General features: G+C 40.3%; 1 protein-coding gene across 3 annotated transcripts in view; it reads right to left on the bottom strand.

Moving 5' to 3' along the window:
• POPDC3 (popeye domain cAMP effector 3) overlaps window positions 1-14,417 on the bottom strand; it is a 76,525-nt gene that overhangs the window by 39,127 nt on the left and 22,981 nt on the right. The gene's annotated exons all lie outside the window — the stretch shown is intronic.

The raw sequence follows: 14,417 nt of genomic DNA, 5'->3' as shown, positions 1-14,417 counted from the left end.
GCCTTCACTGCAGCATAGTCTCTGTTGTCAGGAGAATCAGCCAGCTTCTCCTTAATGTACCACCCCAGACCCTAGATGAACTTCATCCAGCAATCTGGAGGTGTCCCTGAACAGGGGACCCAGTTCCTGCTGCTTTAAGAGATAGACAGTCAATGGTAGGTGGCTAATCTGGTTTTCCACCAGAGTGCTCCTTCCTCTATCTGCCCAGGAGTGTAGGTGTACTCTCTCAGATAATCTGCTGGTGGGTTGGTGGCTACTACCAGGCCTGTCAGCTGGGCTGCTCCTTCCCTGCCATATAGGTGGTCCTCTCACTAGGAGCTCTGAGTTTTCCCCCTTTCCAGCTTCATGCCGGCAGGTAGGTCCCATCCCACTGGGCCTCCTCTCGGCCTCTTTCCTTCAGCCTCACATCTTCCACCTGAACTCTCTTCCCAACTCTCCTGCCACTGAGCAGGCTCCAACACTTTTAAGGGTATACAGCCCCTTGCCAACCTCTTGTTGGGGATTGGCCAGGATCCCTCAAAAGTGCAACCAGCCACTCCTCAGATCCACCCACTGCCTCTAGGGCCTTCCTCAAAAGCCCCAGAGCAGGGGGAAATTCCAGAGGGGCTGGCCTACAGAGCCTCTCAGCCTTGACTACAAGCTAAACTAGGTGGGTGCTACACATAGAATATAAGTTTTTTCTACAGGCAACAGTGCCAGCCTTACCACCCATTTTACACAAGCTGAAAGCCCAAAGGCCCTAACATCTGTTGACCTTTAAGAGACTTGAAATGCTCACTGAAGAATGAAATATCCAAATGTTTGATAAACAGAGAATATTACCTGGGCAAAGGTGTGAGCAAATGCAGCTGGGTAATGATGTTCATATAAGGTGAATCCTCTGATAGATGTTCAGCAGCAAAACAAAAAAGTGGTGAGCTGATCATATGCCACTTAGGCATATTTTACAGAATATGAGTGTTTAAAGCAGGCAATAGTGCCAATCTGTCCACCCATTTGTATAAATTAGTCCCATTACTTTTTGTTTTAGTTAAAGGAAACATCTGGTCCATGCTACTTTGCTTCCTGCCCATGGCACCCTGCCCTTGGCACCCATGCCTCTTTTACCTTCTAAGCAGCACTAGAAAAGAAACAGCTTGGAGCTTGTTCCAAACACAGAAACATATCCACCGCATAAAAATGAAATGAGGCTAAACTATGAAGCCATTAACATCAGTGTTGTTAGATTAAAAGCATTTTCAGACAAGTAGTGATAAACATTGTAGGTTCTTACTTTCAACCATGTATTCCCCTGTTAGGCTAATAAACTTTTGAACATACGGTTTCAAAAGCATTTGCTGCAAAATCCTATCTGTCAAATAAGCAGTTTAATGGCCAAGTGAAGGAGCATAAATGGCAAGATGACAACGCTGTTGCTAATTGTGAGGCAGTGCCTTAGTGTTGTCAGCCTGCAATAGCAAAGTGGCATTACTGACAGGATCACCAAGTAAGAAACTTTGATTTGGGCAGCACAGTGGCTAAGTGGTTAGCACTTCCACCTGGCAGTACTAGGGTCGCTGGTTTGAATCCCAACCACGGCACCACCTGCCTGGAGTTTGCATGTTCTCCCTGTGCCTGCGTGGGTTTCCTCCCACACTCCAAAGACATGCTGGCTCCTGTCTAAATTGGCCCTAGTATGTGTATGAATGTGAATTAGGGACCTTAGATTGTACACCCCTTGAGGGTTAGGGACTGATGTGATTGTACAATATATATGTAAAAAGCGCTGCGTAAATTGACGGCACCATATAAGTACCTGAAATAAATAAATAAATTTTGCTTAAGAAAACTGCACAAAATGAGGCATGATTCCAAGCATGTTGAAAAAAGAGATTTAGCTTTTCAATACACTTTAAGTGGCTTGTGGATGAGTGTGGCAGCAACATTGGATGTACATGGAGTAACTTCAGTGAATGATTCAATTTTTATAAAGTGTGGAAAGTATAAAAATAAAATATAAAATGATAACCCTTTGTAGAGAAGACTGTTATGAAATATGCAGAGCTATAAGAGAAAAAAATAAATAAATAAATTGTCCTTTTAAAGTGATAAACAATAATTTTCCGATGTAGCTGTATCAAATGAGATGAGTGGTCCAGAGGAAAACTTCAAACAGCTCTGATGTCATCCAATATCCCAATATGAAAGGAATAGATAGATTGCCCACTTACCAGAAGCGCAATCTTAATGGGCATGTGAAGGTCATATGTAGCCGGGGTCCTGTATGGATACTGCCTGGAAATACACTGATGGTTCTTCACTGGTATGGGGGTCCCGGTCTGGTCAGATCACATTGCTCCTCAGATCCACACAGAGAAGCCTGAAATGCTGGGGCTGAGGTATGAAGGCTCAGTGCCAGGTATAAAAAATAAAGGTGCTCATAGTGTAGTATTGCTAAATAAAGATTTATTAAAACCAATGTGCAAAAATGAAACACATACATTAATGTGCCTGTAGCCTGTAGATGATGAAATAGGCAGTTAAAAACACCTAAAAGCACTGACCAGTATGAATCAAAGAGTGGCTGCCGGACCTCTTTAGCAATACTTCACTATGAGCACCTTTATTTTTTATACCTGGCACTGAGCCTTCATACCTCAGCCCCAGCATTTCAGGCTTCTCTGTGTGGATCTGAGGAGCAATGTGATCTGACCAGACCGGTACTCCCATACCAGTGAAGAACCATCAGTGTATTTCCAGGCAGTATCCATAGAGGACCCCGGCTACATATGACCTTCACATGCGCATTAAGATTGCGCTTCTGGTAAGTGGGCAATCTATCTATTCCTTTCATATTGGGATATTGGATGACATCAGAGCTGTTTGAAGTTTTCCTCTGGACCACTCATCTCATTTGATACGGCTACATCGGACATTTATTGTTTATCACTTTAAAAGGACAATTTATTTATTTATTTTTTTCTCTTATAGCGCTGCACTTTCCATTTTTCGTCAAATTTATATGGAAAGGTTTTGTGGTTCCTTTTAGTGCAATTAGCTGCTTGTTAAAGTGCGCTCACTAATCTGCTTATATACATGTTATGAAACATGAACATAAACACATACCAATATATATTTATGGGAACCAGAGTTGTTTTCTTTCCAATGAGTATTACCAAATCAGTTTGTCTTTGCATTCCACAAAAATGTCATAAATCTTTAATGTTTTAATCATTTTATCTGTCTGTTTCAATCTATCAGCAGCCTGAGAAATTCTGCTAAATTCCCTTATACTTATGGAAAAGTAAGTAGTACTCTTGTAATGTTTATTTTGGAATAATAACAGCTGATTTGAAACTTTGGTAAATTTTATTATGTTTAACATTGATAAGACAAAGTATTTTTAACAGGAGAATTTGTTACTGTTATTAAGACAATTTTGCTAAAGTGTATGTGTGATGTTAGTAAAGCCTTCATAATTGCCAAATGTAAACTGATCATACAGATTTGTGGTGCATTCAGGCAAATTTGCAGACCTCTGAGTTCACTCTCAAAATAAAAAGTGATTATTAAAGTTTAGATGGTGTGAGCTGCAGAGGAAAAACAAAGGAGAATGCAGGAAAGACTGAACTCCAACAATCCAGACATATACCTCCTCATTGGTGAGCACTGAGAAAAAAAAATCAACAATCAACTTAGGTAAATCATTAGCAAATTTTACCAAGACCTAGCTATGTTATGAAGAATGGGAAAACCGAGATTTCTGGTGAACAATCAGCCAAATCTGACTTATAAATGTACAGATACTCAGACCAAAAATCCTCTAAATATTAACAAGTTACTGGTCAGTCATTAACTACTTATAAATATAGTGCTAGAATAGTTGAATTGGGAGAGAAATTCAAAAAGGCCTCCCATAAAGTGCTATGGATTTACTGGTACCGCATCCTTTACTTTAAATATAGTATACAGAAAAATAAACCCTATAGGATGGGAACAACATAGGACTTTAATGGTACCACATCATGGAGTAAAAAACATAATTTTAATAAACAATCATCTAAAAAAGGTTTACCACAACATTAAAACAACCCTAAATATGGTTCTCAGCATCACATACACACGTTTGACCAATACAGCACCAAAACCAAATATATAATATAATGTCATCCTACTTCTAACACATTGGTAAAGGTTTCTTTCCATCAATGGTGCCTTCTACCATATTTCATGGGGCAAACCCGCTTCTTCAGGAAGAAGCTACTGCTGTATGTCTATTGTGTATGCTGATAGTTTTCTGTAACATATATAAACGTTCAAACTACTTCCATGAATGATGTTAGTGAACAAATAGACCCTAAATGACTTGCACTGTATGTAACTATATAGAAAGGAGAATATGCTTCATAGTTCTAATGTAGACTATAGGTCCTTCAAAAAGATGAAGAAAATATCCATAAATCCTCAAGAGGCCCAATATAATACACCACTTTCTCCTAGTCCAACATTCATTACATGTTTAAATAATGTATTACAATCCATGGGGATGCTAATCTCTGTCCAGGAAAACCACAAAATAAACTGTATCCAGCCCACACCCCTCTAGTGCTCCAAACTGACAGGGGTTATAACCCTCCCCTACCTTAAGCTTTATTCACTTTCTTGTACAATAATGCACTGTTATTGCGACAAGGTAGGGAGAGTCACCGTACTGGTATGATACAATGTACAATTAATCAACACAATTTCTAGACTGCTTAGAGATGGAATACAAGTCTGCCTTGGTACTACCCTTCTGTCATTTGGTGAAATCTTCCTATGCAAAGAATCCTGAAAAATATTCTAAAGGTTCAATTTAAAAAAAAGAAAAAAAAAAAACACACAAGCAGCCCTGAAACTCTTCCCCCGCTGGTGCTCCTAACTCCTTCTCCCTACTGAGTGCCCTGCATAACAAGCCACTTGCTACTGGGGCACTAGTGTGGGCTCAATCCCGAGCCAGGCTATGTGTGTCCATTGACACACACAGTATGGTTCGGCCCTGCCCCCCCTCACCTCACAGGCTGTGACTGACAATAGCAGAAGTCAATGGCTCTTGCTGTTGCCTCTATGAGGAGAGAGAGAGATGCGCTGCTGCTCTTGGGCACAGCGCTCCGGTACATATAGTGAAGGAAATAAGTATTTGATCCCCTGCTGATTTTGAATATTTGCCCACTCACAAAGAAAGGATCAGTCTAAAAATCGAATGGTAGGTGTATTGTAACACTGAGAGACAGAATAGCAACAAAACATTCAAAAGAAATGCATGTCTAATAAATGATGCACTGATTTGCATGTTCATGAGGGAAATAAGTATTTGATCCCCTTCACAAAACATGACTTAGTACTTGATGGCAAATCCCTTGTTGGCAATCACAGAGGTCAGAAAGTTTCCTGTAGTTGGCCACCAGGTTTGCAAACATCTCAAGAGGAATTTTGGCCCTCTCCTCCTTGGCAGATCCTCTTCAAGTCATTAAGGTTTGGTGGCTGACGTTTGGCAACTTGAACTTTCAGCTCCCTCCACAGATTTTCAAATGGATTAAGGTCTGGAGACTGGCTAGGCCACTCTAGGACCTTACCGTGCTTCTTCTTGAGCTTCTCCTTTGTTGCATTGGCTGTGTGTTTTGGGTCATTGTCATGCTGGAACACCCATCCACGACCCATTTTCAATGCCCCGGCTGAGGGAAGATGGTTCTCACCCTTGCGGGCACTGCAGTATTTCAATCCTTGTCGGCATAGTGTGTTACCAATTGTTTTCTTGTGGTCCCAGCTGCCTGGAGATCATTGACAAGATCCTCACATGTAGTTCTGGGATGATTCCCATGATCATTGACACTCCACGAGGTGAGATCTTGCATGGTGCACCATACCTAGGGAGACTGACAGTTGTTTTGTGTTTCTTCCATTTGCGAATGATTGCACCAACTGTTCTCACCTTCTCACCAAGCTGCTTGGCGATAGTTTGGTAGCCCAGTCCAGCCTTGTGTAGGTCTACAATCTTGTCCCTGACATCCTTGGACAGCTCTTTTGTCTTTGCCATGGTGGAGAGTTTGGAATCTGATTATTTGATTGCTCCTGTGGACAGGTGTCTTTTATACAGGCAACAAAATGAGATTAACAGCACTCCCTTTAAGAGACTGCTTCTAATCTCAGCTTGTTACCTGTATGAAAGACACCTGGTAGCCAGAAATCCTGCTGAATGATAGGGCATCAAATACTTATTTCCCTCATGAACATGCAAATCAGTGCATAATTTGTTAGACATGCATTTCTTTTGAATTTTTTGTTGCTATTCTGTCTCTCAGTGTTACAATACACCTACCATTCAATTTTTAGACTGATCATTTCTTTGTGAGTGGGCAAACATTCAAAATCAACAGGGGATCAAATACTTATTTCCTTCACTGTAGGTATAAATCAAACAGGTGACTTTACTACCGCTTTAACGTGCTTCCTAAATAATAACAAAAAACATGTATTGTACTGTATTGGACAGCAAATTGCATTTGAAAGACGTTTCTAATAGACAATGACAAGAAAAAAACGGATACATATTTATTTTTCACCACAAAAAAAATCCAATTTTCAGTCGCTTTAAAAGTACATCAATTCATCCACGAAAATGACAGCACAGCAATTTAATGTCATGTTCCATGAAATATACAATACTACTATAAATTCTTTCAAAAGTTTAACATTTCTTGAATTACTTTAAAAGGAACAAAAACTATTAATGCATTTGCATGTGAATTCTTGCTCAGCTAAATTTCTGGCTGCTTCTCCAGCCTTAAAATATTACTTCTTCAGCCCTAAAAACTACAAAGACTTTTTTATTTAATGTACCTACATTTTAAACCGTTCAACAATGGCGGGATGAAAGTAAGCATGTAATAAAGAAAAGCACATATTACTTTGAAGAAAGGCACTAACATAAAAAGGTAGGAAAATCATTTCTCTGTGATATATTATGAATGAAAAAGGTACATGGCCACACAGAGACACAGTAAAAGAAACACCACCAGCAATTAGCAACAGAAATGTCATTGGAAAAGTCTAATTAAAAACTGTCAAATTCCTAAGCAACTTGTAACATTCTTCAATGCAGTGTCACCTGACATTCAGTTGTGCTTCTTCTGGGAGTAAGGCAAGCCATAGATTACACAATCTTCTTTCCTTCCAGCATGGGTAGAAGGAAAGAAAATTGCTTGAATCCCTCCTACGGTGCTATTGTGTTCTGCCAGCAGGGAGCCTTCTTGCTGGCAGAATACAATGATCACTGCTAGCAGCTATACAGTTAGGTCCATATATATTTGGACACAGGCACAATTTCAGTTTTTTCAGGTATTCACCAAAACATATTCAAGCTATAATAAGATAATGGATATGGGCTGAAAGTGCACACTCTCAGGTTTATTTTGAGGGTATGTACATCCAAATTGGAGGAAAGGTTTAGGAATTACAACTCTTAAGAATAGCCATCCGCCCTTTTTCAAGGGACCAAAAGTAATTGGACAATTGAATATAATCATAAATAAAATGTTCATTTTTAAAATTTTGTTTAGAATCCTTTACTGGTAATGACTGCCTGAAGTCTGGAACCCATGGACATTACAAAAGACTGGGTTTCCTCCTTTCTGATGCTTTGCCAGGCTCTAACTGCAGCTGTCTTCAGTTCTTCTATGTTTGTGGGTCTTTCTGCCTTTAGTTTTGCCTTCAGCAAGTGAAGTGCATGCTCAGTTGGGTTGAGATGAGGTGATTGACTCAGCCATTGCAGAATATTTCACTTCTTTTCCTTCAAAAGCTCCTGGGTTGTTTCTGCAGTGTGCTTTGGATCATTGTCCATCTGTACTGTGAAGTGCAGTCCAATCAACTTTGCTGCATTTGGCTGAATGTGGGCTGACAGTATATCTCTAAAGACTGAAGAATTACTCCAGCTGCTTCTGTCGTCTGTCACACAATCAATAAACACCAATGACCCAGTGCTGCTGGAAGTCATGCATTTCCATGCCATCACACTGCCTCCACCATGTTTTACAGATGACGTTGTGTGCTTTGGATCATGAGGTGTTCTCCACACTTTTTTCTTACTGTCATTCTGGCACAGATTAATCTTAGTTTTATCTGTCCAAAGAATGCTTTTCCAGAACTGGTCTGGTTTTTTGAGATGTTTTTGGCAAACTCTAATCTGGCTTTTCTATTCTTCATTCTTGTGTATGGCCTTACAACGGCCTGTTTCACTTGCATGGACAGCTCCTTTGAACACATGATGTAGGTTCACAGCAATAGATTCCAAATGCAAATACCACACTTAGAATCAACTCCAGACCTTTTACCTGCTTAATTGATGAAGAAATAATGAAGGAGTAGCCCACACCTGACAATGAAACAGCTTTTGATTCAATTGTACAATTACTTTTGGTCCCTTGAAAATGGGGGGATAGCTACTCTTAAGAGCTGTAATTCCTAAACCCTTCCTCCAATTTGGATGTACATACCATCAAATTAATCCTGAGAGTGCACTTTCAGTCCATATCCATTCTATAACTATAGCATGAATATGTTTGGTAAACACCTGACAAATCTAAAATTGTGCCTGTGTCCAAATATATATGGATCTAACTGTAGCTACCTGCAGTGATTGCATGCAAAAAAATCTGACAGACTAGTTGTACTTAAAGGATAAGTTCACCTTTCATAACATCTTACATATTACACCTATATTCAAGGTGAACCTACTGGGGGATCTTCTCTAATTGAAAAAAAAAAACGGAGCTCTGCATGGCCGCATCACTCCTCTGTGAATGAGAAACTACAAGTCCCAACAGTCTTAGCAGCTGTCAGCTTGTAGATCTCAATGACCTACCACAGGGCTGTGGAGCACATAGATGCATCAAACTTAGGCAGGTCTCTACTGAAGCAGTTGAGATTCGATCCATCTATGGCAGGCTTAAAGACTGGTGATCCATCACAGCAGTCTGGAAACGCTACCTTGTGTGCTTTGGATCATGAGCTTTTTTCTTCTCGTCATTCTGGTACAGGTTAATCTTAGTTTCATCTATCAAAAGAATGCTTTTCCAGAACTGGTCTGGCTTTTTTAGATGTTTTTTGGCAAAATCTAATCTGGCTTTTCTATTCTTCAGGCTTATGAATGGTTTGCACCGTGAGGATGTCGTGGTGACGAAACGTGTAGGGCGTGGCTTACTTGATGTTGACGTCAGGACGTTCCCTGTGACTGTCGGCAGTGATCCGCGGTGAGCGGGGCTCGTCCATTACCAGTGCTGTGTAACGCTGTTTATGCTGGTGCCGGTCTGGACACCTTACTTGTGAGTGCTATGAGGTTTTATTAAATGTTATCTTGTTTTAAACGTGCTGCACCATCATTTCTTTTTCTTTGTCCCTGAGTGTGGTCCCTATATTTATGGAGATACGTTGGTATATGAAAAGGCTCATTCTGGGAGGATTGGCTGCTTAGTACTTGGAAATGTGATTATCACTGCAGAGCATTGCATCTATAGTCTGGATACCGCTTTATTCATCGCTCCCAGAGCAAAAGCGCTTGTGCTGGTCTATAACCTGATCAGCATTTAGCTCTGGTGAGTTTATGCAATTTATTTGGTGGTGGATTGATCACGGTGTTATGATTTTCACAAGATGACTTTTTGATATATTTATGGTGTTTGGACTTTCACATATTTAATTATGGACACTTTATTTTGTTGTTATATTTAATTATTTAGCGCATTCCTATATATTTTTCCAATTTTATGCCAAAATATTTTTTGGGTTGGGAGTTGCAGCTACAGTTGTTTATTTAAATATGGTCAAAAGTGTGGCGCTTTTCTAAGATTATTTTATTCATCTGTAAAACATGGTGGAGGCAGTGTGATGGCATGGGCATGCATGGCTTCCAGTGGCACTGGGTCATTGGTGTTTATTGATGATGTGACAGAAGACAGAAGCAGCCGGATGAATTCTGTAGTGTTTAGAGATATACTGTCAGCCCAGATTCAGCCAAATGCAGCAAAGTTGATTGGATGGTGCTTAACAGTACAGATGGACAATGATCCAAAACACACTGCAAAAGCAACCCAGGAGCTTTTGAAGGAAAAGAAGTGGAATATTCTGCAATGGCTGAGTCAATCACCTCATCTCAACCCAATTGAGCATGTATTTCACTTATTGAAGGCAAAACTAAAGGCAGAAAGACCCCACAAACAAAGAACAACTGAAGACAGCTGCAGTTAGAGCCTCAGAAAGGAGGAAACCTAGTCTTTGATAACGTTCTTGGGTTCCAGACTTCAGGCAGTCATTGCCAGTAAAGGATTCTCAACAAAATATTAAACATGAACATTTTATTTATGATTATATTCATTTGTCCAATTACATTTGAGCCCCTGAAAGTGGAGGGACTGTGTATAAAAATGGTTGCAGTTCCTAAAATTTGTACTTGACATTTATGTTCAACCCCTTGAATTAAAGCTGAAAGTCTACACTTCAAATTTATTTGGAATGTTTTGTTTTAATTCATTCTGGTGGCATACAAAGCCAAAAGTATGAAAATTGTGCCTGTGTACAAATATATATGGACCTAACTGTATTTGGCTACTATTAGAAGGGTCAAACAGGATTGTTTTTTTCCATTGTGACAAACTGAAAGTAGTATTTTTGTTTTGCTTTCTTCCAGATCAATGCTATCAGAAATGGTCAAATTTAGGAAAAACTATAATGTATATGGAACACTTATTTTAAAGTGTCACTAAACCCAAATCATAAATAAACTATGAATAAATGCTGTATTACATGCTGTTCATACTCACTCAGTAGCTATGAGATTTGTTTTCTGTATTCTGCAAAAAACCTTGTTGATCCTCCTGTTCTCTCCCTCCCCCTTCTGTCTATGTCCCCAATGCAGTTGGGAATTTTGCAGAGCAGTGTTGGCAGCTTTGCACATGCTCTCTTTTCAGTGAGTTTCTATGCTGAGCATTTCCTTTGTATTACATCTGAGCAGCCCTCGTGACTTTAGAGTCATACATGTGGGCGTAAACACAGTGGTAAATGCAACCCCACTCCCTTCCTTCTCCTCCATGCTTCCTAACCAGCTAAACACAATAGGGTGGGATATTACATGTAGATTGATGGAGGCTTCACCTCCCTCTTATTCTAAGACACAGACTGGAGGGGTGTGACACAGTCTGTGACTGGCAGAAATCCACCCACACCATGGTATTGCAAAAAAATAAAGATTGTATTTCAAATATATATTTGTATAATGATTTGAAACAGTTTATCAGCATTAATTATTTATTTTTACTCAGTACTCCAGAGGCTGTTTTTTTAACACGTGACCAGCAGCAGAGGACTAGAAGCTTCTCCTGCCACCGTTTCCCTGCAGACAGGCTGGGTTTTGTGATGTCTAGATAATTACAGTGCCAACATCCATATACAGAAATAGAGAGACAAAGTTAATTAAATAGTGTGTGTTTAGTATCGCTTTATGTTTATACTTAAAAAAATGGCTACAGTACTTATTTTGAGGGTGACCTTGTAGCAATTGTACATACTGATATGAACGCGGACATCCATTTTGCTCAAGATCCACCATCTTGTGTCATTCTCACTCCAAATCAGTCCCTCTCCCTTTTTGTTGAATTGGATGCGGTCTGTGTGTGTGCTGAGTTCAGGAGTGCACAGGGCACAGCTGGACACACTTCATGGTTGTAAACCCAATTAGCTGGTTCCAGGGTGTCTGACAGACTCTTGCTCTGGCCGGATCATAAAGCTATAAACGCGTCAGTCACTGGATTTGAAAAGCATTCTGAAATAGCAGTAAAACATACATCCCACTTGAAAACCACTTTGTCATACAATTTCCTAACTCCCAGCAGGAAACAGGTACAATAAAACAAAGCATATATTCAGATAGGTCAGTTTAATGCAAGTCACCAGATACCTTACATCCCTAGATTACGTCTACCTGAGAGCAGAAAGCGATATCTCTTTAACCGTCACAGGCAGATATGTCATATCTGGTGTCTGGACATTCAGCAGATGATTCTGCATATTATTCTACCAGTGGATAGGATGCTACATGTGCCTATGGAAGGTTATTGACCATGGTGTGGACTTGCGAGGGATTTGGGTCACAGCCGGGGTCTCCGCCTAAACCCCCTCCCCAAATGAGGCAATTGGCCCTTGGCTTCAGTAAACACCCTCTGCTGGGGGACTAGAAAACAGGCTGCCAGGCCTGAGAGAGGTAAGATGAAGAGATTCTCCCTTTTTAACATCAGGAACCAACCTTGGGAGAAACGGTACCCTTTTGTTCAGGACACTTGAATCTGCTTAAACCAAGGACTCTGGCAAGTATTCTACCTCTCTAAACTTCTTTCTGTTATCTCTCTGTTGTGTTATTGCTCTCTGTATTTATATATATATATATATATATATATATATATATATATATTGGCTACATGTTTTTCTGTAAATATTTTTATTGCACCATTTTGACCTTTTTAGTAATAAATCCTATTTTTTAAAAGTGTTGAACTGTTTCTAAAGCTCTTTAATGCAAATTAAGAATCCCTGTCTCTGATGAGCGCTACTGTGTGTTTTAAACTTATGCATACATCTGCCTGCGGTGACAGTGTGTATACAGACGCTTATTCAAACATCATAGTGTTACTGGTAAGATTTGTGAGTTTCCTCCTTCTCTGTACAAAAAGGTGGTGGTGGCAGTGTGAAGGGTTAATTGCGTAATTAACTTGACCCAGTAACAATCTCTCTCAGGCTGCAGGCACATAGATTGTGGTCCACTGAGCTGGAAAATCTCTGTGCAGGGGGCAGCTGAGAGTGGCATTGTTACGCAAGTGGCAGCGCAGTTTTAGATTGGCTAGTCCTTCGGTCACAAGTTGGTGAGAAGGACTGGGTGTGATGCCACGCCTGTCACAGACCTAGTTAGAGCAAACCTTTTAAACAATTACTGCTGAGCAATCTCTTGAAATCTTGAAATAAATGACACTAGCAGTGTTCTAGGTAAGCCGATGAACTGGCTCACTTAAAGTAAAACCCATAAACAAAAATGTTAACCAGTTCTTGTGGTGACTGCATTAGTTTTCTATCTTTATCCTTTTTTTTCTTTTTTTTTTCAGTAAGTCTGTTATTTTTCAACGTCTTTTAACAGAATAAGCTGTCCAGCAAGAGTGGCAGTTAGAGGGTTGCAGTGGGTGGTAGAGTTTTAAGAAAACTTAAAAGTATTGTTGTTGGACCATCAACTGATCGTTTTAATCAGTCTCTTCTAACAGGAGAGGCTTGCCATGACTGGAGAACCGCTAATAGTGAGGTCCATTTCCAAAAAGATTCTCCATGTGATATGAAGGTCACATGACTCATTTTCCAGAAATATCACACAAGATAATAAAAGCGTCAATTCATCAAGTAAAATATTGAATATGAGGTAAATACCGCAAAAAAAAGGAGATAAATCCTTAAAGTCAATTCACTAATAAACACACACATTCCTTATTTTTCACCTGGTGTAGGCAGCCAGTATTTTAGTAATGCAAAAAGTATCGATGAGGGGACCTTTTCACTGGTCTGTAAGGTAAAAGTATACAATGTATCAGTGTAGAAATGTTGTGCTCTGAGCTCAGGACTGAAAACAAATTGCACCATTTCACCAGGAGATCTTTCTGTGAATGAAAACACACTAGAACAGTGATGGCGAACCTTGAAGAGACTGAGTGCCCAAACTGCCACCCAAAACCCACTTATTTATCAGAAAGTGCCAACACTGCAATTAAACCTAAATACTGAGGTTTTAGTGTAGAAAAAACAACCCATACATTACCATCTTTTGTCTTAAAAAAAGCATAATAACAGAACTTCCACTGACCACCAGCACAAAGGGGCAAAGTTCAGTTGACCACAAGCACCAGGGGGCAAAGTTCCACTGACCACTAGCACAAGGGGGCAAGGGTCCACTGACCACCAGCACAAGGAGGCAAAGTTCCACTGACCACCAGCAAATGGTGGCAAAGTTCCATTGACCACCAGCAAAAGGGGGCAAAGTTCCACTGACCACCAGCACAAGGGGGCAAAGTTCCACTGATCACCAGCACAAGAGAGCAAAGTTCTACTGACCACCAGTACAAGGGGGAAAGTTCCATTGACCACCAGCACAAGAGGGCATAGTTCCACTGACCACCAGCACAAGGGGGCAAGGTTCCACTGACTACCAGCACAAGGAAGCAAAGTTCCACTGACCACCAGCACAACAGAACAAAGTTCCACTGACCACCAGCACCAAGGAGCAAAGTTCCACTGACCACCAGCACAAGGGGGAAAAGTTCCACTGATCACCAGCACAAGGGGGCAAAGTTCCACTGACCACCAACACAAAGGAGCAA

This window comes from Staurois parvus, unplaced genomic scaffold, assembly GCF_062004578.1.
Source record: "Staurois parvus isolate SC_StPar_1 unplaced genomic scaffold, SC_StPar_1.0 ptg000048l, whole genome shotgun sequence".
NCBI lineage: Eukaryota > Metazoa > Chordata > Amphibia > Anura > Ranidae > Staurois > Staurois parvus.
This window is presented reverse-complemented; position numbering and strand designations above follow the sequence as displayed.